This window comes from Eumetopias jubatus, unplaced genomic scaffold (assembly GCF_037043125.1).
Source record: "Eumetopias jubatus isolate StellerSeaLion01/CBP00866 unplaced genomic scaffold, mEumJub1_p1.0 scaffold_3, whole genome shotgun sequence".
In the NCBI taxonomy this organism is placed as follows: domain Eukaryota; kingdom Metazoa; phylum Chordata; class Mammalia; order Carnivora; family Otariidae; genus Eumetopias; species Eumetopias jubatus.
In genome coordinates this window covers 58,838,004-58,864,274 of record NW_028274809.1, presented here as the reverse complement: position 1 = coordinate 58,864,274, position 26,271 = coordinate 58,838,004, and the positions used below count along the sequence as shown (strand labels likewise).

General features: G+C 45.2%; 1 pseudogene; it reads left to right on the top strand.

Annotated features, from left to right (window-relative positions):
* The first annotated feature begins 8,568 nt into the window (after positions 1–8,568).
* Positions 8,569–25,641, top strand: LOC114225027 (ferritin light chain pseudogene; annotated as a pseudogene).
* Positions 25,642–26,271: the final 630 nt, after the last annotated feature.

Here is a 26,271-nt window from a genome sequence, read left to right as displayed (position 1 = left end):
GCATTCTGCCGGCTCATGCTGGCTGGGCAGCGGCAGCCCTGGGCCCTGCGCTCCTGGCCCAGAGAGTAGCCCTCGCCAGCTATATCCTGATAAAAAGAGCAAAGTGGGATGCTGGCGGCTGAAGTGGTGCAGACCCGGGAGGCCGAGCAAGCAAAAGACAAGCCAGAGGCTCGTCAGTATTTTATCTACAGCCAGCTCTGCACTTGCTGCTCGTGCGGCGTGTGAACCCCGCCACGCAGCGGGACGTGGGGTGCTGGAGGGCTCTCACTGGCTACCAGAAATCTTTTGTCATGCTGGTCGGGGAATTGCCTTCAGTGTTTGTATTTCCCACTTTTTTTCTGCTGTCTTCTCATGCCTTTCCTGCAGGGACCGCAGACCCCTCACAGACCTCGGTCGTCGGTCTGATGGAGGCCCCCGCATGGGTGCGATCTCGACATGCGTAGGCCAGAAATAAAACACTCCCCCAAATCCTCCCAACCCCAAAGTTTTATATGTGTGAAAGGTAAAAAGAATTGTGAGTTTTGTACACAGAGGCATCTCCAGCTTCATAATCGCTGGGGGGAAGCAGCATTTCTAAACCATAGGTGTGGAACACAGCTGGGCTAGGACAGGTACAGTTACACGGGTTAAATCATTGCCAGCTACACCGTCCACTATAAATGAGTAATAGCAACACTCTGCCTTTGAAATCTATTTGTTGTTACTGTATCTCAAACCACAGCCAAATAAACTCTTAAAATGGTAATACAGTAGTTCATTTTATCACATCAAAAGCCAGCTCCAGTCCTTTTGACTGTTGAAATGATCAGTCATTAATCTGCGAAAATACTCCCTGCAGTTGGAAAGAAAGCCCCGAAGTCCGATTTCTCAGAAATTCAATTCAGAGTTCAGTTAAAAATATCAATATTCTTCATTCAGAGAAACATCCCCCAAATAACTCTTTCATTTCCAGTTTTAACTAAAAGAACAGCCTAAGAAATTGCATGTTCTGTTGCTTCACACACCCATTAAAACACAGAAATAGACTGCAAGTCTATTTCTTGGTAACCATCCTTGTGGCGATGACTTTAAAATTCTCATCCTGGTTCACTTATAATCACCTGAAGGAAGTGAAATCTGCATGCTTATTTATCTAACCTCTAAGGAAAGAGACCTTGTTTGTTACCCACTCATTTCTTCAACATAACAGAACTCAGACTTGAAAAAGAATTTTCTTCTGTTTCAATATCTGGGTATGATGAGATGTCCATGGACCATTATAGTTTTTTTCTGTATTTTTCAATCTTTAATCAGGATTATTTCTGAATATGCCCAAAGTCACCTTCTATGCCTTTTAATTCTATGACATAGAAATCAGGAACAATCTTTGTAATCTCTGAAAGTGCCTGGTGAATACACTACATAAAGGTCTGACCAGCTACTCCAAGGTTTGCATGATACTGGCGGTTGTATTCCTGCTATCAAAACCAAAGATGTAGATAAGGTGATAAACCTCTAGCTAAAGCTTATTACACAAGACTGTAATTTTTCCGAATTCTTCTTAAGAATTACCATGCGCGGGGCACCTGGGTGGCTCAGTCGGTTAAGGCACTGCCTTCGGCTCAGGTCATGATCTCGGGGTTCTGGGATCGAGCCTCACGTCGGGCTCACGGCTCAGCGGGAAGCCTGCTTCTCCCTCTCCCTCTGCCCCTCCCCCTGCCTGTGCTCTCCTGCTCTCTCTGTCAAATAAATGAATAAAATCTTAAAAAAAAAAGAATTACCATACACAAAATGTGAATGTTTTCTTGTTGCAGCCTACTTTTCCTCCTTTGAAGCCTGAGCTTTGTTTTCATTAAAAATTGTCATGTAATCCATGATATGTCTTACCTCAAATAGTTTAGAAATAACAGGTGCAGGCCTGCACTTAGGGTACAAGGGACTCATCTTATTTAAATGAAAACATGGCTCCTGTGCAAGAACAATACTGAATTTTCACCCAAAATCGCATAAGCCTAGCATGTAAATGATGTGTAAATGAAGTGCTCCCTGAATGGGCATTAAATGAGCATTAAGAGGGAAGACCATAACAGTCCATCATTTCAATGGTCCCAGCCCAAAGGTGCTTGAGTCGCTTTGACACAACAGAGTGTGACAGCTTCATAGGCATTGTTTCAGGCTGCTAAATCCAAACTCAGTGGAAAAGAGGGAATAAAAATCGGCCCAATGAGTCACTCATGGCTGGACCCCAGCCCTCCACCCCAGCCAACACAGTCCATCAGTTTTCTAGATTGGGCTCACCAACTTGATCCACGGGAAGGAGGATTTTATGTAGTTTTGCTTTAAGTAAAGAATTAGTAGTTGACATGGAAATAAGCCAACCAGTTAACTTTTTGTTTGACCCCAAACCCTGGGCAGCATTTGTGAGGTGCCCCCCAAAAGATTAAGAAGTGTTGCTTGGAACAGCTCAGAGGGAGCTGTCTCTCGGGAGTCGCTGCTCCAAGCTTTGCCTCAGAGGCTGAAGGTGTGCAGGGTGAATGCCTAATGATCATCTTTTACTAGGAGTGTTCAGAATGAAAATGTGCTGCCTTTTGATGGCCAAGGATCAATATCTATACTATACATATTTCCCCATTAAAAGATGGGGAAACCCTATACAACAGTCCAACTCTGGTAATAATCCATCATTCATATAGGAAAGTAGATCCAATGCTCTCATGGGATCACCACACATCCCAGTACCTACTGCTAAGCCTTGAACATGATAGGTACTCAAAATTGTGTTATTCAAGTCAACCTTGGGTTGTTTCTTAATTATCAAGGATGAATATTTAGTCTTCCTCCACAAACTTTTATCCAATCCCATAGGCCTGCATTTGTACCCTGTCTAGCTGGAGGTGGGAGTGAAATCTATGTTATAGAACACAATATCATCACTCAACTTGTAAGAAAATTACCCATCAGTTGGCCTCATTAATACCATTCTCCACTCCTATCAACAACCCACTGAATATTTTATTTCTCAGTTATACCGTCGAAGGAATAGGTTTTAGGTCTAATAAGGAAATTAAATATCTAGGTGTTGGCATCAAAGAATATAGTTCCAAATCATGGAACACTACATCAAAAACGAATGATGTAATGTATGGTGATTAACATAACAATAAAAATTTTTTTAAAAAAGGATATAGTTCCAGAAAATAAATAAATATGCATATGTATACACATACACAACATCCACATACATATGTATTTGTTTTCTACACACAGCATAGTCATCTGACCTCATATATTATTTTCCAAGTAATCTTTTCTTTTCAAGAACAAATCTTAATTTTTGTCATTTTTATGACATTTCTTTTTAATGTGTGACTACAATAATGTAATTTAACCTTTTCTTAATATTTAGGGTTGACTTTAGAAATGCAAGTTAATATTCTCTCCTGTAACACAGTGGTGCTCTCGGGGCCTATTAATGTACATAGAACTCCCTTTTTTGGTTACACTGAAAGGCTTTGATTTGGGGGGAGGAGTGTCTGTTTGGGGTTACTTCTTTGCCTGCTGCAGGATTTGTCACCTCCACCCAGAGAATGAGAGATTTATCACTTCTCCCTGTTGTCAGGTGTCCTCCTTCCTCCTCACCCCAAACCCTTCCACTTTCTGCTCCTGAAATGCTTGTTAGACTGATTTATTCATTCATTCCTTCATTCTACACGTATTTAATAAGACTCTACTAGGTGCCAGGCACTGTCCTAGAGGCAGCATAGAACCTGATTCTTTCAGAGCCCACAGCCGGTGAGTGCACAAAGACATTTGTCAAAGGATCACAGAAATAAATGCGACATCACCTCTTAGGAATGAGGGGGCTATGGAGGGAGAGACCCTGGAAGTTTCAGGGAGGCCAGAGAAGCCTTCCTTGAGCAAGCGATGGTTGAGCTGATCTGAAGAGTTAATGCCATGAGGAAGGGCCGGGGGAGCACTACCAGCAGAGGACCACACATGCAAAAGCCCTGAGGTCAAAGAGGATGCAGGGAACCCATGACACGGGACACCCATGGCCAAGACCCAGGCCTTTTGGTATCCGTTCTCAGAGCAACGGAGGTGTAAGTGGGTGGGGGACAGGTGACACCAAATTTTGCATTTTGAAAACACTACCTTGGATGTCGAGTGGAGGACAGTTTGGATGTGGGCAAGTGTGTGCAGTGCATCCAATAGGAGAGCGTGGCGCCATCCACTGATGGTGGCTTGGATGGAGGCAGGGGTTCTCAGTGTGGGCTCGACAGACATCTGTGAACTTGGGTGGGAAAACAAGCACTTCTTTATTTCCACCAGCTTCGGAATGCGATGTAGTATTTCCTTCCATGATGAATATAGACAACATGTCACAGTGGTATCCACAGCACCTGTGACCACAACCAAGAGGAATCTCCCACGTTCACAGATCACATCACGGTTGCTGCACACATATCAAGATATCACTTATGCTCGTCCCTACTGGAGAATTACCATAGTTGTTAGGCTTGCCGCGATGTCGGGTTACACAAGGCATTTAATAAAGGAGCACATATGTTATTAGAACTCAATTTTTAAAATAGTTTGATAACTGCATTTTTAATATAATCAGTTTCCTCTGTAATCGTATGTATTTTATTTAATGACTTTAAGTCTTATTCTAAAAAGGGGCCCATAGGATTTACCAGACTGCTAAAGGTTTCCACTGCACAAAGTAAGCGAAGGACTCCCTTGGGTAAAGTGGGGTAGACAGTTTGAGAGCTATTTAGGAGGTCGGTGGGGCATGACCTGGAAGGGATGAGCTAGGATGATGGAAGGGGTCTGGTTCATGCAAGAGGGTGGACAGGGAAGTTCCGGTGTTTTACTTAAGACAGAAAATACTAGATGATCACAAGAACATCTATGGATAAAGGGCAAGGGGTTTTGTTAATGGCCTTGGGGGCATCGCGTTTGGCCACTTTTTTCTCACTTTTTGGGTCTCCGCAAAGTTGCAGCTAACTGAGAAATATTGGTAAATTCGGTGTCACCATAAACAGACATCCCCCAAAATATAAATAGGACTACTTACCAAGAAAATTACAAGTTTCAGGGCACCTGGGTGGCTCAGTCGGTTGGGTGGTTGCCTTCGGCTCAGGGTCCTGGGATTGAGCCCCACATCAGGCTCCCTGCTCAGTGGGGAGTCTGCTTCTGCCTCTGCCTCTGCCCTTCCCCCGTGCTTGTGCTCTCTCTCTCTCAAATAAATCAATAAAATCTTTTAAAAATTTACAAGTTTCTATTCACAAAACGATTTCCAGCTACAAAGTATTTTTAATATTCACAGATGAAAGTTGTCCAAAAATCTGCCATTTCCTCTATATTCTAAGACTGTTTCTCAGAGGATCAAATTTCTTTTCCTGGAGGACAGTTTTCATTAAAACCCGTAGTTAAGCAATGGGTGTCGTCACCCAACGTCTTCCTTCTCTGGGTCTGGATCTCCATTCTATTAAGACCAAAAATTCTACTGCAGCTCCTTCAAAAAATCAGAAACAACATCGACCCAAATACCCTCATTGTTTCTATTTCTACACATAAGCAACATATTGACTTTGCCAAAACAATTAAACAAACTTAAATCATGAGTCACTAGCCAGACAGTTCCCCGATGACTTCATCCAAGCCTCCTGCCAGCTATCCCAATCAGGCATCTGCTGAATTCTGGACAAGGGGAGGGTTGCAAACGGAGGAGTTTAGACTCGGTGCATGGCTCCATTCCTGTTTACCTTAAAAATTGTATAAACCTTCTAAACACGAATGCATTCAGAATGAAGTTTTAAATATGAGAGTCAGACGATCCAAGCATGGTTTACCCTTGGTTCTGCAGAACTTGATAGAAATTTTCTCATTTTCTACTGTTTTCCCTTTCACCTGTGGAAAGAACACATCAGACAAGAATCAGTTCAAAAGCCAGTAGACAGTGTCAGAAAACAGTGGTTTTCCTTGAGCTTGTCATTCTCAGGTGCCCATGCACATTGTGCCAGCATTATGACTCTTGCAATGATGTTTTTCTTTTCATTTTCTTTTACCCATGCACCAGGCTACAGCCCTTTCCTGCAGAAAGATCTCAAAGAAATCAAAACCTTCCCCATCAAACAAACCATGATTTACACTACGCTGAATGAAATCCATTTGTTGTCCTGCCTTCAAATTTCCAGAACTTAATACAAAAGGTAAATATTTTATTTGATTAACACACTGTTCAATGTTCTATTATTACATCTGATCAGGGGCTCGAGACAAAAACAATTTTTTTTCAAAGGCATTACCTGCTATTCTAGGCTGCTTCTTCAGAGAGCCAGTTCCTCTTTGTAGGAGAAAGCATTTCAACAAAAACTTTTGCATCAAACTGGTTAGTTTTCAAAGAAAATGCCAAATTAAAGTTGGCTTGGAAGATTAGGCTTCCTGGCAGTGGGATGAGCTTAGCCAGGTGGCTAGCCACTTTTCTCAAACTTTCTTTTTCTAATTTCCTATTACAGAGTGATATAGAGTAAATGTTGAAGTAAGAGAGACGTTAGAAAAAAATAATGTGGCATTCTTGTAAATATCTGCCTCACACAGAGAATGTGATCTACATTCTAGGGTAGAGAAGGCATATTTGCTTAGCTTGTTTATCTAAGAAAGCAAAACAAAATCTGCATGTGTTAGAACTCTTTCAATGGTTGACTGCAAATCCTCAAAACACAAACCAGCAAAAAAGAAAAAGTGTATCTCGTTGTCTGATACCAGAGCCCAAGGAGAAGAGTGTCTCTCAAACAACTGGACCAGGCCCCGCAAGGCTATCAAAGATCTCTTTCTCCTCCCCGCTCCCCCCGCAACTTCCTTTCTCTCTGCTTCTCTCTGCTGGCTGACTTCATTCTTGCAAGTCACCCTTACCTATTTGGCTAGAACCAGAGCTACCTACACTTCATATATTTGCAAATTCCCAGCATCAAGGCAAGAGAGTAAAGAACCTCTTCTTCCCTCCGACCAGCTGCTGTTCTCATAAATGTCACAGAAAGACATCGATCAGTCTAGCTCAAGACACGTGTCCCCTTCTCAGACCAATCATTGTTCCCAGGGAATAAGGTCCTGTGGTTGGCCCAGATCTTGCCAGCTTCCTGACTGGGGACGAGCGCAATGCCAGGGAGGTGAGGCCCAATTAAAAAAGTGCAGCTCCCTTTCAAATCATGTATTAGACCAGGAACTTCCCGAAATACAGTCTCAGAAGGAAAGGCAAGTGCTATGTAAACAGAGTAATAAATGCTCACTCCATTTATGCAGCAATCATGACTCTCCAGTCTTTACCAGGGAAGGTTTTGCCCTGCCTGGTATAACTCTCGAGATGCCAGAGACCAACGTAAGTTATTTTATCTCAAAGGCCTTATTTCCGCAAAATAAAATTATAATTGTGTGAATCATTAATAAGGATGCAACATGGAAAAGAATAATTCTAGGGGGCAGGGGGATGGGGAGATGTCGGTCAAAGAGTACAAAGTTTCAATTATGCAGTTCCAGTTATGAACAAGTACTAGAAAGCTACTGTACAGGATAGTGACTAGTTAATAACACTGTACTGTGTACCTGAAATTTACTAAGAGTGTAGATCTTAAATGTTCTCTCCACACACACAAAAGGTAACTATGTGAGGTGATGGATATGTTAATTAGCTTGATTGTGGTGATCATTTTACAATGTATGCATATATCAAAACATCATGTTGTATGCCTTAAATATATTCAGTGTTTATTTATCAATCATACCCTAAGAAATCTAGAAAAAAATAAATTAATATAGTTCATTCTTAGGTTTTTACACACATACACACACACAAAGGAATAATTTTATAGTGACATTAGGTGAAGATTTTTTCTTAATTTCTAGCATTCTCTGATATTCAAGTAGGTCTTTCAAAAGGTAAAACAAAACATTTAAGGGTTCCTTTTCTCATCATTTATAATAGGCCATATTAATAATTTTAGAGTGCCATTAATAATCTTTCCACATAAAAATAAATGTTCCAAAATTGTTCTAATTCAGCAAATGTCAGCAGTGCTCAAGACATTAAATGGAAGTACCATAAACATGTGTTCTTAGTGGAAATGGCTATTTCCTTCATCACAGAGAGGTAACAGGGCAATAGCAGAAGCCAGCATGAAGGTGGTTTTTCCGCTCAGTGTTGGGCACCACAACCAACCGACACACAGGACTCTGACCCAGGGGGGCGGGAGGCCAGCCTTCACCAGAGGCCAGCGACTCCACCCCTGCCCACCATCCTCTCCTTGGCCATCAGCTGGATAGGATTGGGGGAGATACGCTTTAAGATGCTTTCCAGTTCTAAAATATTATAATTCTAACAAAATAAGCTAGTGTAAATGGGATGTAAAAGAGCCATTTGTTTAATCACTAAGGCCAGTCGTCAGCCTCTCCTTTCCGAAATGTCCCTCCGCCCCTTGCCACCGTCTGGGCTGGGCGTCCAGGGAGTACATTGCAGTCCTTGTCCTCAAGGAGTACACAGGCTTGGGGTGCAGAGGGGAGCCCGGCGTGGAAACAGAGCATGAGAACGCAATGTCGCAAGGGTTCTGGGAGAGGAGCGGGCAAGGAGCAGGGGAGGAAGTGACTAACCACCCTGGGAGATGCCTAACAGAGGAGGTGCTGTTCAAGATGAGCTTGGAAAGGTGAGTTCAATAGATCATCTGTGCAGATGGCCACGTTTGAGGGAAGAAAATCTGGGCCGGGGAGAAAGCAAATGCCAAAGGAGCCCAGAATGTTCCGAGAGAGGAAGTCTGGAGAGTGGACGGGTATGGGCACTTCTCTTGGTGGGAAGAGCCACTGAAGGGCTACGCACAAGAATTAGGCACACTCGGGCGCCTGGGTGGCTCAGTTGGTTAAGCGACTGCCTTCGGCTCGGGTCATGATCCTGGAGTCCCGGGATCGAGTCCCACATCGGGCTCCCTGCTCAGCAGAGAGTCTGCTTCTCCTTCTCACCCTCTTCCCTCTCATGCTCTCTGTCTCTCATTCTCTCTCTCAAATAAATAAATAAAATCTTAAAAAAAAAAAAAGAATTAGGCATGCTCAGACCTGCCTTACAGAAAGCTCCCTGGAAGCAGCGTGGAGGGTGGGTTAAGGAAAAGGAGCCTGAGGACGCTGAGCCTCCGGGAAGCTCCTGCGTTAATAGCCGAGCCAGCTGAGGGGGTCTGGGTTAAGGCAGGGACAGGGGACGGACAGGGCCAAAGAAGGACATGTTTTCCCGGGACCCATGAACCACGTTATTTTTACCATGTCGGGGACCCTCTTAATTTTAGTACCTAGGGACCCCTGAATTGAACTAACAAAGGACAGATTAAAGGGAGAAGAGGCACATGACTTTTGTTAGTATTTACCTGCATAGGAGAAAAGAACTGAAACTCAAAAGAGCAGTTAGACCCAGAGGCTCATGTACCATTTTAAGGAAGGCAAAGGGGTTTGAGCTTCAGAGGGGGGTAAATCATGGGGAAGGAACCAGAAAAGATATAGGGGGACTAGTGGAAGACAAGCTTTTCCTGAGGTCTGTTTATGCGAGCTTAACCCAGTGTCAGCTCCCCATCCTGCTCTTCCCTTCCTGGTGGGAGGAGAGGGTACCTCCAAAAAGGGAAATTTATGCCCCACTTTTAGGCAGATAAAGGGAGGCCAGAGAACCTCTTCCCGCATCTGTTGATTCTCAATTGCCTTCAGCTCAAACTAATCCTTACACCAAATCAGCACATGTTGGAGCAACATATTCTGCAGCTTGGAGTTTAACCTCACCGAGCCTCACCTTCCTCACCCCCAAAATGAGGATAAAACTTTGCAGATTTGCAGCTAAAATAAAATGACACAATCTGCTTACGCCACCCAAGACAATATTAAGTGTTCAGCACACATAGAGCCCCATCATTTTTGTTATCACACACCGCTCTCCAGCTCTCCCCAAGGGCGCGGGGCCGGGCTGGCCAGTCCCCCCACCCCGCCTTGCCGTGAGGGCAGTGCAGGCTGAGGCTCGGTGGGCAAGGGAACCCAGAGGGATCAAAGGTAGAACAAGTCAGAAGATGAGGAAGGAAGTATCCTTTGGGCACCAAGGGTCAAAGCTACAAAAGCCAGAGTCTGTCATCAGGGTTAAGGCAGTAGTGGGAGGCAGCATTGAGAATCAAAGGCAAGAAGGGCAAGAAGACCCGGAGACTGGGGAGGAAGCCAAAAGCAAGGTTTCAGGAAAGGAGAGAAGGTCCCGAACTGCTGCTGTGGACGGAGCTGAGGAGCCCGTGTGGCCCCGATGGGTCAACTTGGTTTAAAAGACAGGATGGATGGGAGCAGACACCCTTGACCACCTCCCACTAGTGACTGTGAAGACACCTCCCAACAAAAGACTGAAGAACCTTCTTGTGAAGAATTCTCTCCGCTCTCAAGAAAAAGAACATTAAGCTTTCTCTCTGAACCTTCCAGGTAAAGGGACAATACACAGTCCTTGTTGTTCTTCCCAGCCAACACTGAAGATATGAGGCAAGACAGCATTGAACAAAAGGAGAACTTTTAACTGATTCCTCATTCTAAATGTTTTCCCTGTTTTAATCCTTTTACCCCGCAACTCCATGAGGTAAACACTGTCATCATCCCCATTTTACTGATAAGCAAGATGAGGCTTAGAGTCGGTGAGTAACCTGGGTGAGATCATCCAGCCAGAAAGATCCTGGCTGTCATGAACGAGCCCCCCACCCCCAACCCCAAGCCACCTGCTCCACTGTCTCCATCGGAGCAAGACACCAGGTGGGGCGGGAATGGGGGGGGCGCTGAAGGAGAGGTCTCTTCCTCTGAGCTTGGAGGGAATGTGAGCGAGGTTAAAGAACTTGGGGGGTGGGGTTAGGGCAGGGGTGCTCAGGAAACTAACAGTCTATATTTTCTCTGAAAAGCCAAGCTTGGTTTGTGTGAAAAAGTGGAAGTGGGGTGATGGTGGGGAAGCATGAGGCCTCCCAGAAGGAGCCCAGGACCCTGAAGGCCTGGGAGAAGGGGTAGCAATGGGTGCTGCCCTAATAAAGACTGGACCTTCCCAGAACAGGGGCTGCTTATAAAGTCAGGAAGCCCCAGAGGCCTTTCTTTAACAAGACCCAGCCCCCGAGCTCTGGTCTCTTTCAGTGCTGTTCGGGGCTCCAGTGCAATATTCATGGGGACCCGTTGTAATGCTTGCCTGTGGAGAAGGCATAGACCAGAACCTTGCTATTTATCATGTGGCCCCAATTCAGCAGCAGGAGTACCTGGGAGCAGACTGGCCCCCCGGATGTACTGAGTCCGAATCTGCACGTTAAGCGGACCCCCAGGGGATTCACGTGCACCCTTGAGGGTGAGCAGCACTGCACCAGAAGGCAAAATAGCCAGCCCCAAAGCTACAGTTTGAGCCCAAAGTCAAGGGTCTACTACTGTCTCATTACTGTGATTCTCATCAAGACATAGATCCCTGGAGAAAGAGAAGTGTTGGAGCCTGGGTCAGGAATTCTGGGCATGGTCTGGGTATCAACGTCCAGAGAAAAGTGGAAGGGGACGATTCCGCAGTGTTCCCTGAAAAGGAGCAGAAAGCAGAGCTGAATGCATAGCCTTGTGCAGGAGAGTGTTCCTGTCACATATTCTATGGCCTAGGGGGCAGTGTTCGCCATCCACCCTCCACAATCCAGTCATTACTGAGTGGCCACTCTGTGCCAGGCACTCTCCTAGCTGCTGGGAAAGCCACAGCAAACAAAACAGGCAAAAATCACTGCTTCCAAGAAGCTTTCATTCTAATGAGGAAAAAGAATAAATCAATGAAGTGAAAATATACTAGATGCTAGACGGTGTAAGTGCTATGGAGGAAGATAAAGCAGAAAGAGGTATAGACGATATCAGTGGTAGTTTGCACATTTAGATAGTGGAGCCCAGGAAGACCTCCCTGAGAATGTGACATTAAGTCAAGACCCAAAGAAGGTGAGGGCTCAAGCTAGACAGTTGCAGACAGAATCAACAGCCCGTGCAAGGGCCCTGGGGCAAGAGTGTGCTTGGCTTGTTTGAGAAACAAGGAGCCACCTATGGCTGGAGAGGAATAAACAAGAGGAGAAGGACCGCTGGTCAGAGACTCAGCAACGAAGCGGATCCTATAAAGCCTTACAGAACACAGAATTTTCGCTTTTACCGTGAGTGGGCACCTCACAAGCAGAGGTGTGGTGTGGTCTGACTTATGTTGTAACAGGATCACTCTGCTGCTATGCTAAGGAGCGGCAGGGGCAGGGAGAGCAGTTAGGAGGTTGCCGAGAGAGTCCAGCCGAGGGAAGATGGGGACCTGGAGCCGGGTGGCATGGTGGCAGTGATGAGAAGAGGCTAGATTCTGGATATTGAGTGAAGATAGAGCCAAGAGGATTTCCTGTGGGAGGACTACAGGGGTTTTGGCCTGAGTAACTGGAAAGATGGAGCTGCCATCATCTGCAATGGGGAAACCGCAGGCAGAGCAGGCCAAACAAAAGAATCTGGAGCAATAACGCACGGTGCAAAGCGCTCAAGGAAAAACATGTGTCATGTTTTCACTTCATGTGTTCTGGGAGCGAGTGGTTTTTAGTTTTAGTTGGAAAAAGTAGTTAGGTGTTCCCTCTACCCCCACTTAAAAGGATAAACGAAAATATCAAATTACCAAGTCCTTGCCAAATGTCAGCAGTGAGCTGGCACCAAATGCATCTGGGCTAGTACATTGCCCTGAGAACAAAGAGTGAGGATCCAGCTCATGGCGATGGAAACTGAGGGCTAGGCTTAACCACGAGCTCTGGTTAGCACTATCAGTCATGCTTCCTGGCACTCCCCGGGCCCCCATCTTGATTCTCTCAGAAGGAACCTTTCGTTCATGCCACTTGGTGCTCGGCTTCTTCAGTCATCACTGAGAAGCGCCTTCCTCTGCCTCCAGGGGCACGGATGGGGCCAAGAGAAGACCTGTCTAAGGCACAATGTGGCTAGGCTTGACTGGCAAATGGAAACCTCTCTTTTTCTTCCGGTTTTATTGAGATGGAATTGACCTATAACACTGTATAAGTTTAAGGTGCACAATGTAATAATTTGATGGACGTATCCATTGTGAAATGTTTACCACAATAAGCTTAGTTAACACATCCTTCACCTCACATGGTTACCATTTTGTTGTTATTGATATTACGGTAAGAACAGTAAAGCTCTACTCTCATAGCAACTTTCAAGTATGCAATATGGTATTGTCACCATGCTATACATTATGCATCCCTAGAATTTAGTCATCTTATAACTGAAAGTTTGTATCCTTTGACCAACATTTCCCCATTTCCCCCACCCCCGGCCCCTGGCAACCACCATTCTACCCTTTCTATAGTTCGGTGTTTTTAGATTCCACGTATAAATGAGGTCGTATGATATTTGTCTTTCTTTCTCTGTCCAATTTATATCACTTAGCCTCAAGTTCCACCCATGTTGTCACAAATGGCAGGATTTCCTTCTTTCCTATGGCTAGATAATATTCCTTGGTATACATAGGCTACACTTTATCAATTGACCATCAGTGGACACTCAGGATGTTTCGTGTCTTTGCTATTGTGAATAATGCTCAGTGAACAGGGGGTGCAGATATCTCTTCAAGATAGTGATTTCATCTCCTTTAGATGTATACCCGGAAGTGCAATTCCTCGATCACAGGTAGTCCTATTTTTCATTTTTTGAAGAAACTCCATACTGTTTCCCACAGCAGCTGCACCAGTTTGCATTCCCAACAACAGAGCATAAGGGTTCCCTGTCCTCCACATCCTCACCAACAATTGTCAGCTCCTGTTTTTCATTTATAATGGCCATTCTAACAAGTGTAAGGTGACATCTCATTGTGGTTTCGATTTGCATTGCCCCGATAATGAGTGATGTTGAGCACCTTTTCATGGATCTGTTGGCCACCTGGATATCTTCTGTGGAGAAATGTCTATTCAAGTCCTCTGCTCATTTCTAATTGATTGACTTTTGTTTTTGGTTTTGGTTTTTTGGTTGTTGTTGTTTGTTTTTTTTTTTGCTATTCCGTTGTAGGAGTTCCTTATATATCTTGGATATTAAGCCCTTAGCAGATATAAGGTTTGCAAATGTTTTATCCCATTCCAGAGGTTGCCTTTCCATCTTTTTGATTATTTCTTTTGCTGTGCAGAAGGTTTTCAGTTTGATGTTGTCCCACTTGTTGATTTTTTCTTTTGTGCTTTTGCTTTCGGTGTCATATCCAAAAAAATCTTTGCCAAGACTGATGTCAACGATCTTTTCCCTTATGGTCCTTCTAGAAGTTTTACATTTTCCATTCTTATGGTAAGTCCTTAATTCACTTTGAGTTAATTTCTGTGAGTGGCGCCAAGAGGGGTTCAAATTTCATTCTTTTGCATGCAGATACCCAGTTTTTCCAACATTAGGAAAACTGAAGAGACTATCCCTTCCCCATTGAGTATTCTTGACAGCTGGAGATCTCTTTATTAAACCTTCATGAAAATCAACAAGGAATATGCCAAGACCACCTGACATGTCACATCTGGCTGTCCTCTTAGAAAAAAATTCAGTGACTTTATACACAGCCTTCTGAAGAACATTTGGCTATCATGCAGTTTCAGCACTGGGATCCTTAAAAATCATCAGTTTAATGATTTTAGAGGAGATAAAAAAGAGTCAACAGATTAGCTGGAGTTACACAGCTGGTTAGGGGCAGAGCGGAAATAAAGACTCCCACGCTCCTGACTCCCATCACAACAGAGCCTTCAGTGCCTGGTTGACAGAGCTCACTGCAGGCTGGGAGTGTGCTACAGGTAGGCCAAGAAATGGCAGGGGGCCACTAGATCTTGTAGAAAAAGAACTTTTGAACCTGCTTCTTATACTTAAAATGGAAAATATATTTGACAGGAATTATGTAGCTTTCTCTGGAAACATCCTGAATTCCTAATTATTATTTTGACCCGTAAGATTTTAGCATAGCTTCTGCCTCCAGAGCACGATCTAGAGTGGCCATACTACACAGCATCTTCTCCAGCTGGGCTGCTCAAATTCTGTGTGTTTTGTCAGTGCCACGATGTGAGAAGGGTCGAGAACTTTCCCATTATATTTTATATCTTATTTTTTATAACAACCTTAAAATATATCAATGTTGGTGACCTCTACTTTCCAGCCCAGCAACCCTTTGACGATCTTTCGTGTTTCTTAGAATGTTTGACTGAGGGTCATCTTAGAGCCAACCTGCACTCCAGTGGCAAAGGAAAGATGCTCCGTGAGGCACGGCTGTGAGAAGAAAGAGAGCATCCCCTCATGGGCATCAGCCTCACAGTGAATACTCGGGCTCCGTTAGGAAAGCAGCAACTTGACACCCTTTCGACCATGATGGAGTCCCTCATGATGAATGTTTAAAGTTGCTTGGAAACTTTGAAATGCTTGTATTGTTTCTCAAAGTCTTTCTTTCCTTACTTCACATCCACTTTTTAAAGGCTTCTATACCTTTTTTTATAATATTTTGTTTATTTGACAGAGAGAGAGAAAGAAGGGGGGGTTAGGGACATGAACAGGGGTTAGGGACAAAGGGAGAGGGTGAAGCAGACTCCCCACTGAGCAGGGAGCGTGATGTGGGGCTCAATCTCAGGACCGTGGGATCATGATCTGGGCCAAAGGCAGATGCTTAATCGACTGAGCCACCCAGGCACCTTCTATATCCTCTTTTTTTAAATTAAGAATAAGTTGTGTGTAAGGCTGGCATAAAGGATATACTCAATAAATATGTGAGGAAAGGATTATTGTAGCTAAAGTTTATAAAGTTGTATGACAAAATAAGAAGTGATCATGTTCATTATCAGCTTTAACTGAATGTTACAGAGGACTTTCCTTAGTAGAAAAAAAATAATAAATTGGTTCATTCAGCCAAACAAACCAACAAATACTTGCTAAATGGTTACCTTAAAAAATACAGATTCACTGACACTAAATTCACCAGGTACCGTCAATGCATTACCATTAAAATAGTATGATGAGATACATAGAATATTTGCTTAATAATCCACCAAACAACCAAAACAACCAAAAGGTAGAATGTCTCAATCACTGCTTTATTTTTTCATCCAAGGTTAATGCAACCTACATTGAAATTACTATAGCATTTGGAAAATCGGCAGACTCTAGCTAGAAACGCACAACCGTAAATTAGATGAACTTCCACACTTTGTATTACTAGGCACTCTCGTAGGATTTCGATTATACACAGAGTAATTGATTTCTTTGAAGAGTTATTTAGTTGAAGATTTCTTCTCTGCTCTTATATTTAAGTTTCTCCTCTACTTCTTTATTTTGGGGGGGAGCAGAAGTGAGAGGGCAGAGAGTGCCATATCATGTGAATATGAACTCAATATTAACCCAAAATGACTTCAACTATGTGTTCTTCATAAAAATAGGCCTCTGTTACTCTTCATACTCTGAACAAGCATTTACACACACACAAAATACAAACACTTTAATGCATTACAAATTACCTATGTGAGTTTCCAGGAGTATCCAACAAAACAATACCGTAGGAATTATTCTAGCCTGGATTCCTGCCCTTATAACACACAAACACACAACCAGTTTATGCCACCTGCCAAACGACCAGTCTGATGCCTGTCAGTGACCATCTGGGAATACTCTACTTCTTTGTAAGTGCACATTCCTACCGCTTACCCATCGCCCCATCTCTTCTGTATTGTCAGAGATGATGTTAAACAGTCCCTTAAGACATCACACCTCCAGCATCACTCAGCGACCAAAGCTGCATGCTTTGTGAAGCCTCACTACTCTTTCTTTGACTGTAGTGCCCAGAACACCTCTCAGGTCTCAGCCCCCTTGCAGTTGGGCATGGCCACGGGACTGTCTGATCAATGGACTATGAGAAGAAGGGAGTGTCATTTCTGGTATCTTCCAGGGTAAGGAGAAAGCAGCGTATTCCAGATGGCGCAGCTACATGGTGGGGGGCCTCCGTTATCATGGGCTTTCAGTGTGTGGAGCAGAGCCCCCTGCCAACTTGAGGGGGACATGTAACAAGAGCCAGAAGTGAAGGTCCTTGCTGTGTTAAACCACTGAGCTTTGGCATCACTTGCTTCTACAGCATCCTGATGGATCTAATGACTTGAGCTGCCATGTTCTGAGCCATCTGGACCAGCTCTTCTTCCCTTATAAACGTTCAGCCCATTCTCCAGCAAGCCCTAATTTCCGACCCTGGGAAGGACACATAAATTTAGCTGCACAGACCCAGAACTCCTCCAGCAGGTGACTTCCACCTCCTGAAACACCCTTTCTTCTGGCCCACATCTGCACACTTCTGTTGATCTTCCCAGTCACATTCCTGGGCATTCAGGGAAGATAACCACTGGCGATCCTTGTGCAGCCAAGACGTGCTTCCAGAATCCTCCTCCCAGGAAGCTCATGTCCAGTCACCAGCTAGCTCACTCAGGCTCCTCTCCTGGTTTATCTCACCTCCTGGCTCCTCTCCAGTCCACTCAAAGAATTCAATTCACAGCTTGTTTTTTTCTAAAAAGCAGACCAAGGATCGCCTCAGGACTTTAGTTAGAGATGCTACTTTCTCGCCTCTTCATAAGAGAATGCTCATATTTCTGCATTCTCTCTCTCCTCTACCATAGAAGGGATCAGCCATTTTGGACTGAGAGCCTGAAGCCGAAATCGGAAATGTAGCCCCATGGTCACAGGGATGATCTCATGTATTGCACCCTCCATCCCAACTCAGGCAATTCCCGTGCAGATGCTCCAGCCGAAACCCTGCCGTGTTCCACTTCTCATTTCCAGGGTTTCCCTGCCTTTCAGTTAAGCCTGTTCCCTCCTGTTATTTTTAGATTTGATTTTACTCCTTACAAAGCGCCAGGGGTGGGAAGGGGAGAAATTTTTTTTTTCTTTTTAATTAAAAGCAGATGACAAAGACAACTCAGTCATGGAAAATAATAGGAGTCACACTGTCTCTCTGGCTCCCATTCGTGCATTTCCGCCATCAGCCTCGACTGAACAGAGCTGTGGCAATGCTAATCGAGTCTCCCCTGCCTCTTCTGGCAGATACACATTATCTAAGCAGATGTCTACTGGGATTCCATTAGAGAGCTGCTTATGCTTTTCTTCCTTTCCACTGCTGCTCACAGAATGATTGCATTTTGGAGCTGGAAGGGAGCTCTATGACTAGTTCCATATTCCCCAGGAGGAGCCCAGGGCCGAGGGAGGTTAAGGGAGGTGACTGAGAAGGTCCAGCCTCACCAGGTCTCTCCATCCCCACCTTCTGAACACTGAGCCTGTCTGTTGAATCCATGTTTCTCAGCCACCCTCATAGTCCAAAAAGACTGAGAGCTCCTGCAGGTGTGACCCCCCACCTTACATATTCTGTTCCTGGCTTCTCGGGAAGCTGTACAGGCAGATCCATGTTCATGGCAAGGCACTAGGTTTTCATACGTTCTCCCTTGCACTCTTGTTGTTTACCTCTTTTCCAATGACTGTTTTTTTTCTGTTTCTCAAGCAAATGTAGTCTTTTGCATATTCTATGAGCTTGGACATTTGTTTACTTACCTGTTTGCTAACAAAGAGAGTTTAATTCCAGATGCTCTTGTAAGACTTCATTTAGATTCAGTCTCAAAGTCACATTATTCAACGTGTTTACAGTTAAAATATTCTATTACCATATATAATAATTCAGAAGTCCTGGTCTCTGTGCTGAGGTAACTTACATGGGAACAGAACGTAGCACTTGTTCGGGTCATAGCAGAGAATTTAGTTTTGCCTTGTCAAACTCTTGCCTTTCTTCCTTATTTCCCAAAGAAGGCCACGGAGTAGGAGTGACCAGATGAAATCACTTATAGGTTATCCACAGACTAAGCCTTGGAAGACCTGATAAGGACAACTTCTGACCATGTCATATGGCAGACAGAAAAGGCAGGTGTTCTAGAATCTCTGTCTACCTCACTAAGAAAAGTAGAACTCTTGATTGTAAATGACAGAGACCCCAGCCAGCTTGAGCAAAAAGGCAAACTTATTTGAAGGCCCACGTCTCCATCAGGGAAGAACAGGAATGCCACTAGACATCAGACACAGCTAGGACCAGGGACTCACAACCCCCAGCATGCTCTTTCCTCTACATCTCCCTCTGAGGCAACATGATTTCTCCCACACGGGCGTTGTCCCTGTCGGGAAACCCTGAACTCTCCCTCAACCCCAGCTTAACCATTAGGGAGAGATTAGCCCCCTCTCCCCACTTCCAGTTGCAAAATGCCCAAGGAATGATTCAGTTGCTCTGACAAGAGCGAGGTGCTTACTCCCATCCCTGGATATTGGGGGCTTTTCTCAGAAGAGTGGACATGATAGAGGGCTCTTCGGTCACCCTGATTCACATTTATCATGACATGGGGCAATGGGCAAGTTTCTTAACTTCTCTGAGCCTTGGTTTCTTTGTTATGAAATGAAAAGTTCAGGGAGGAGGCAAAAATAATACCTTGTTCAAAGAGCTGTTGATTTTACATAGATAAGCGATGTTAATAGCTGGTGCAGTGTCTGGTATATATGAAGCATCAATAAATGTTCATTTTTCTTTCAAGGTGAGTCTTAAAGTCAAGGAAGAAGTGAGCATATTAAAATGGAGAGGAAAATTTTTTGGAGCACAGGGAACCAAATGAGAAATGCTATACAATTCAAAGTAAGAGGCACTATAGGAGTTGTTAAAAGGAGGGTAATTGAGCCTTAAATCATTCCCACCCATAAATCACCCACAAGATCCATGTTCTAGAAAAAGGAGGGGGGACAGCATTAGCTATTGGGAACCTGGAATGTCAAGTTGACCAATTAATCTGTAGTTTGTGAGACAGTCTTTGCTATCGAGGGGAAGATTATTTTAGTCAAGTAACATTTTAGGACCAACATAAAAAGAATTGTAAAAGATTTGGATTTTGATGAACTCTGAGGAACAAAAGCTGCATTTGCTCATATTCCCTTTATAACTTTTTGGAGTCAGGCCAATGAACATATCCAGCTGTGCAGTAGGATAACTTGAATTTACTACTTGTTCTACAAAAATATTCCCTATGTTGTCTTCCCTCATACGCTTCATCCTTCAGTTTTATGAGAGGAAAAAAGACTTCATATTACACATTTCTTCAGTAAGATTACCACACCAATGCAGCACAGAAATCAATAGATTGTAAAATTTACAGTTTCCCCAAGGCTTTCCCAAAGAGTTTAATACATCTAAGATTTGGTGTTTTGTGCATTTGAACCAATTTGACTCACACAAACATCTGTTCTTGATAAAATAATATGAAACTTAATGTTTCCATGGTGGCACAGAATCAAACTCCACTCCCTCTCCTTGTCCTCACCCTTTCTGCCATAGTCCCCACGTCATCTGCTGCCCCAGTTTGTAAATGACTGTGATGTCTTGATGACTCCCTAGAGTTCACCTGCCCCCAGTTTCCATTTCCCCAGACACACGCGGGTGACTAAAGGCAGCGGCCACACCTCCTCAACACCTATGGTTTGTGGCGTCTTGTACCGTTGAGTTTTAACACCTTCCAGGTTCATTCCACCCCCTTGAGCTTCGACTCAGCCCAGATCCTGGCTCTAAGACCCACTCCCTCCACGAAGGCTTCTCAACTCTTCCAGCCCATGGGTGCATCCTCCTCTAAGCTCTTACAGTCTCAGTGCTTGGCTCAGTACTTTAAGCAAAGGCTGCCTGGAGCTGTAATTTAATGTTTACAAGCCTATGTCTGGGACCTTGCTGTATGCTTTTTCCCTGGTACCAAGCACAATGCTGATACATAGAAGAGTCTCCATAGATCTGTGTATGAATGAATAAATGAGTGAATGAGTTGACGGAATGCTTTTCTACATGGTTTGACATTTTTAGTCTTTGGGAATCAAGGTTTATGTCAGACTTAAGTCTAAAGACAGCAGATTTTGGCTCAACCCTGTCAGTTACTCTTATCACAAATTACCTCATGCATCTGGGAGACACTAGGGTCAGCATTCGGTGATAGAACGAAACAGGGTGCCGTCAGGGATGGCGTGGAGTTGTGATCAAGCACAGAGGTGGGGCTGGGGACTGGAGATGGGCACTCATCCCGAATCTTGGTTCAGGAACCGAGTAACCTGCACTCCGTCCTGGCCAATCACTGAAAAGCAGGTTCTGTGATATTGGGCAAGTCATTAAATCCTCCTGAGCCCAAGAAAGTTCATAGACATCTACCAGTGTGTATACAGAGTGCCCTTTCGTCAGCGGAACAAATTATTGCAGGGCTCAGGAAGCATCCACTCGAAGGAGAGCAGGCCCAGCAAAGAGCTTTCTTCATTTGTTCACTACTTCAGAAGAGATGTTCAAGAGCACGGATGTTTAGGAAACTATCCTTTATGGGATGAAATGACTAGAAGCTGCTTCCCAGAAGTCACTGGACAATTGGAAACACACTCTCATCCTCTTGAATGTTCCTCAAGACTCAGCAAGAAGTAGGTAGGTCAGAACAGAAAGGATGAAGGCCCTTTGACCCTTTCTGAACACAGCTGAGCACTACTAGCATTTTAATTAACATTGACCCCCCCCCCAGCAGCTTGGTAAATAGCAGGTCTGGGTCCCTGGGTACTGAATGATGGTGACAATGATGGTGAGGAAGGGGAGACAGGGAGGAAAGGAAGAAGGGGAGGAGGAGAAGGAGACCTAACCTCCTCGAGGTCCCCATATGCCAAGCTCAGGGCCCCAGTCGTTTCCTTCCCTAACCTCACACAGTACCTGTCAGCCACAGTGGGCAGCCTGCAGCCAAGGGCGGGCTAGGAACTTGCCTGCAGTCACATCACTGAGTGGCAGAGGCACTCACCAGTCAAAAGCACAGGCTGTGAAGGATCAGGGATGTCAGGGGACAGAAAAGAGGCTCTGAGAGGGCAGATGGGGGATGCTTGAGGCTTGCTAGGGCCACACCTGCGGCACATAAGGCTCTTCCAACATCCAGCTCACCATCTGGTCGAATCCAGGTGTAACATTCTGCATCCCTGGGAAGCGTGGGGGCAAGCAGCATGTTCCGGTGGGGCCCAGAGCAGCTGTGAGGCGGGCGAGAGGGCTGCACAGGAGTATGGGGCAGGGGCGGTCTACCAATGGGCACAGAAGGGTTTCCACATTCAAACAACCAATGCACACATCAGTGTGCACCAGCAAAAGATGAGTCCTACTTTAACCCTGTGCTGATACAGAACATAAGGTTTTTTGTAGCGTAGGAGATTAAAAAATTTTTAAAGCCCTTTGGCATCCTCTTTAACCCCCATCTTTTTAAAAATATATATTTATTTAAGAGAGAGAGCATGAGAAAGAGAGAGAGAGCACAAGCAGGGGGAGCGGCAGACAGAGGGAGAGGGAGAAGCAGGCTTCCTGCTGAGCAGGGGCTCGATCCCAGGACCCTGGGATCATGACCTGAGCCGAAGGCAGATGCTTAACCTACTGAGCCACCAGGCGCTCATCTTTAATGAGGTCCCAGATGTCTCAACTGGGCCACAAGCACAAGCACATCTAACTGCATCTGTGAGGACATGGAGCTCCCCCTCCCTCCACCAGAAGGCCATCCTGGGAGCTCCGTTTAGCAGCTGAGGCAAATGATTGTTGCACACGAACCTGGTGGGTAGAGTGGTAAGAAAAGAGGAGAAAAGATTCCTAAAACATTGCCCAAATTTATGTCAACTTTCACATTTGTACTGGGAAAAACACACCCAAAATATAACCAACGGGAGTAGCTCATTACTTCAATGTTCCAAGTTTTCAGTCTGCTAGGCGAGAGCATCACAGTTTGGGCAACGTCAAAGAAAATGTCCTTCCCCGGTGAGGGAGGGAGAGGGGGAGGAATGAGGGAGGGGAAGGGAGAAAGGGGAAGAGAGGAGGGAGGAGGGAGGAGGGAGGAGGAGGGAGGGAGGGAGGAGGGAGAAGGAAGAAGGGAGGAGAAAGGAGGGAGGAGGAGGGAGGGAGGGAAGAGGGAGGAGGAGGGAGGAGGAGGAGGGAGGAGGAGGGAGGAGGAGGGAGGAGGAGGGAGGAGGGAGGAGGGAGGAGGAAGAAGGAGGGAGGAGGAGGGAGGAGGGAGGAGGAAGAAGGAGGGAGGAGGAGGGAGGCAGGAGGAGGGAGGAGGAGGGAAGAGGAGGAAGGAGGGAGGAGGAGGGAGGAGGGAGGAGGGAGGAGGAAGAAGGGAGGAGGGAGGAAGGAGGAGGAAGAAGGTAGGAGGAGGAGGGAGGCGGGAGGAGGGAGGAGGAAGGAGGAGGAGGCCCACAGAAAGGTCTGAGGATTGCAACAGAACTGGGAGTCTCAGGAGAACACAGTGAAAACAAATCACAACTTTGCTGCTTCACAGATGTTAACCAAATTATGGAATCAAGTTTTGTTAAGAAAAACATGGACTGATATGTGTATACAGTTTATGCACTACCCCGGCACAGATGTAAGGAAATCAGAGCCCAAGAAGAGGGGACATCCATCGCCCGTACCTATGCCAGGCAAAAGAGTAAGGGACCCTGGTTTCAATTTTAAGCCAAACATCAGACCCTTAGACTATAGTGACAGGGTAACAGTGAAAACTGAGCTATTTGTATGCAAAATGCATCTAAAAGTTAAATGTTAGCGCTGCAAAGATCCCAACTATCGGCACAGCATTCACGGTAGTAACACTTAGGGAGTGCTTCCCATGGGCGGGCCCCTGTCCTCTTGCTAGTGGGTGGAACCCATACAGCAACCCCAAGTGTAGGGTGCCACAAAGGAGGAGCTAAGGGGACCACACCAGTACGTGCAAGAGTCAAGGTTTGACTCCAGGCAGCCTGACTCCAGGACCCATCGTTTCTTTATATTTATGTCTGCTTTGCTTATATTAAGCACTAACATTTACTGGGCCCTTAGTATGTTCCAGGCACTGTCCTAAGTGGTGTACAGGTATTAACTCATTTAAGTCTCATTGTTATGAGATGGTCTCCTCATCCTTTGTTTGCCGGTTTATTTGTTTTTGAAATAAAAAACCGGAGGCACAAAGAAGAGATCTAAATTTGCCCCAGATCTCAGAGTATGCGGTAGAGCCAGGGTTCAGAATTATGTAGCCTGGTTCTGGGACTCCTGCTCCTCGCGGGCCCATAACTGCCTAAGAAACACACACATCAGAGTTGAGGGAAAGCATTCAATGAGATCTTAAAAGATTAAAGAACCCCCGCTGCCTGAAATCTGATCAAGGTCATGGGTGGGGAAAATTTCCATCTGGCTGCCCACACGAGGGACGCAAGAATCATGGGAACAGATGAAAAACATACCCGTTGGTGTTTTTGCCTCATGAGCTAGTTTAACAAACATGGCTTTGCCCTTTGTACCACCCTCTTGGCACAGGTGGGATGTTCTCCACCCAGGTCAGGCCCCCCCTCCCCCGAACTCTGTTTTCTCAAAAAGATAGCCCTATCTATGTAATTTCCCAAGTATGCTTACCCTCCCCAACTAGCCCCACATGTAACTGACACTCTAGCCTTCAACAGTGAACCCAAGGTCAGCCTGACTGCCAGCCCACTCCAACCCAGAACCCCACTGGAGGGAGTCACATTCGTGGGAAGATATACTTACACTGGATTGGATTCTTGCATTTGGACAGACCACCAAAAAGTCAAATACCCGGGCTATCTCATTCTCCTCCCTTGCAGAATTGCTTCCCTTGAGTTGCATTTAGATATTTTGCTGTTGACATTTAGTAAAAATCTTTTGTGAAGCAGTTAAATGAAACTCTCACCATAGGAAAAAATCTGATGATATTGTCCACTGTATCACCCAGCCCCCATAGGAAAAACCCCATAAAAAACTTCCCTTTTTTTTTTTAAGCTCAAAAAAATTTTACTTATCGCAGTGCGCCCAGCGGTCCTGTAGATCTGTCTCTTGATTCAACAGTGTTTGGACAGAACAGACCCAGGGATGCCCCTTCTACCAGCCAACCACCATCGTCCAACCTTTTTTCCAGTCACAACATTGGGAGCCATCTTCTTGGCCACCTGCTGCCTCCAGGACCAGCCAACAACCAATTCTGAGCTTAGCTCCTCATCACCAATCAACCACGAGCTCCCAGATTTGTCAGAACTATTCCATGGAGCTGGACGCCACTGTCAACTGCCTGGTCAACATGTATCTGCGGGCCTCCTACACCTACTTCTCTCTGGGCTTCTATTTCGACCGTGATGATGTGGCTCTGGAAGGTGTGGGCCACTTCTTCCTTGAGCCGGCTGAGGAGAAGCGCGAGGACGCCGAGTGTCTCTTGAAGATGCAAAACGAGCACGGCGGCCGTGCCCTCTTCCAGGATGTGCAGAGGCTGTCCCAAGATGAGGAAGGGAAACCCTCGTCCCGAGATGAGGGGGCTCTTCTCCAGAACCAGGGAGCTGGAAGCCGCCCTGGTTCTGGAGAAGAACCTGGCCCCGGCGCTCTTGGGCTGCATGCCTGGGTTCTGCCAGCGCAGACCCCGGGCTCCCTGACTTCCCGGAGAGCCGCTTCCTGAATGAGGAGGTGAAACTCCTCAAGAAGATGGCCAACCGCCTGACTCACCTGCCCAGGCTGGGCTGGGCGAGTATCTCTTCGAAAGGCTCCCCCTCAAGCGCCACTAGGAGCCTCCAGAGCCTGGCGGCCTTTGGGGGGGCCCCTCTGACATCCCTCTGGTTACCTGAGCTTGTGCCTCAGCCTCTCCCTGCACCCACAAGGCAGTTTTTAACCACCCTGGAGCCCTCTCCCAAGTCGTGGACCAAATGGAAACAAAGCTTTTTGCAGGGGAAAAGAAAAAAAGTTTTACTTATCTTGAGGTCTGCTTTGTCATTTCTGAGCATGAAAATTATGTCCTAACTGTCCATCTCTTTTTCTATCTCCCTCTCACTTTTTAAAGCTTCTAGGAAGCTCAGAGTCAAACTTGAAATTGAAGGTATGGGCCTTTTTAGTCTATAGGAGGGACTGCAAAACTTTTGTAATCAATCTCACCATCTCCTTAGGGAAAAATTTCAAGGATAACTCCCTGGTAGATGTCTATGTATTTCCTTATTTATAAATTATATGCGTGTACCTGACTATATATTATTCCCTGATTTTTTAAAAATGTTTTATATTACCTGATATTTTAAAGCACAATATACACAGAGGCCAAAGTTCATTGTTAATGCTTAAGAATATAAATCCATATTTCAAAGTGCCTTCTAATGATTTCAAAATTGTGTTAGCCTCTTCTTTCAGCCCTAACTAGATTGGGC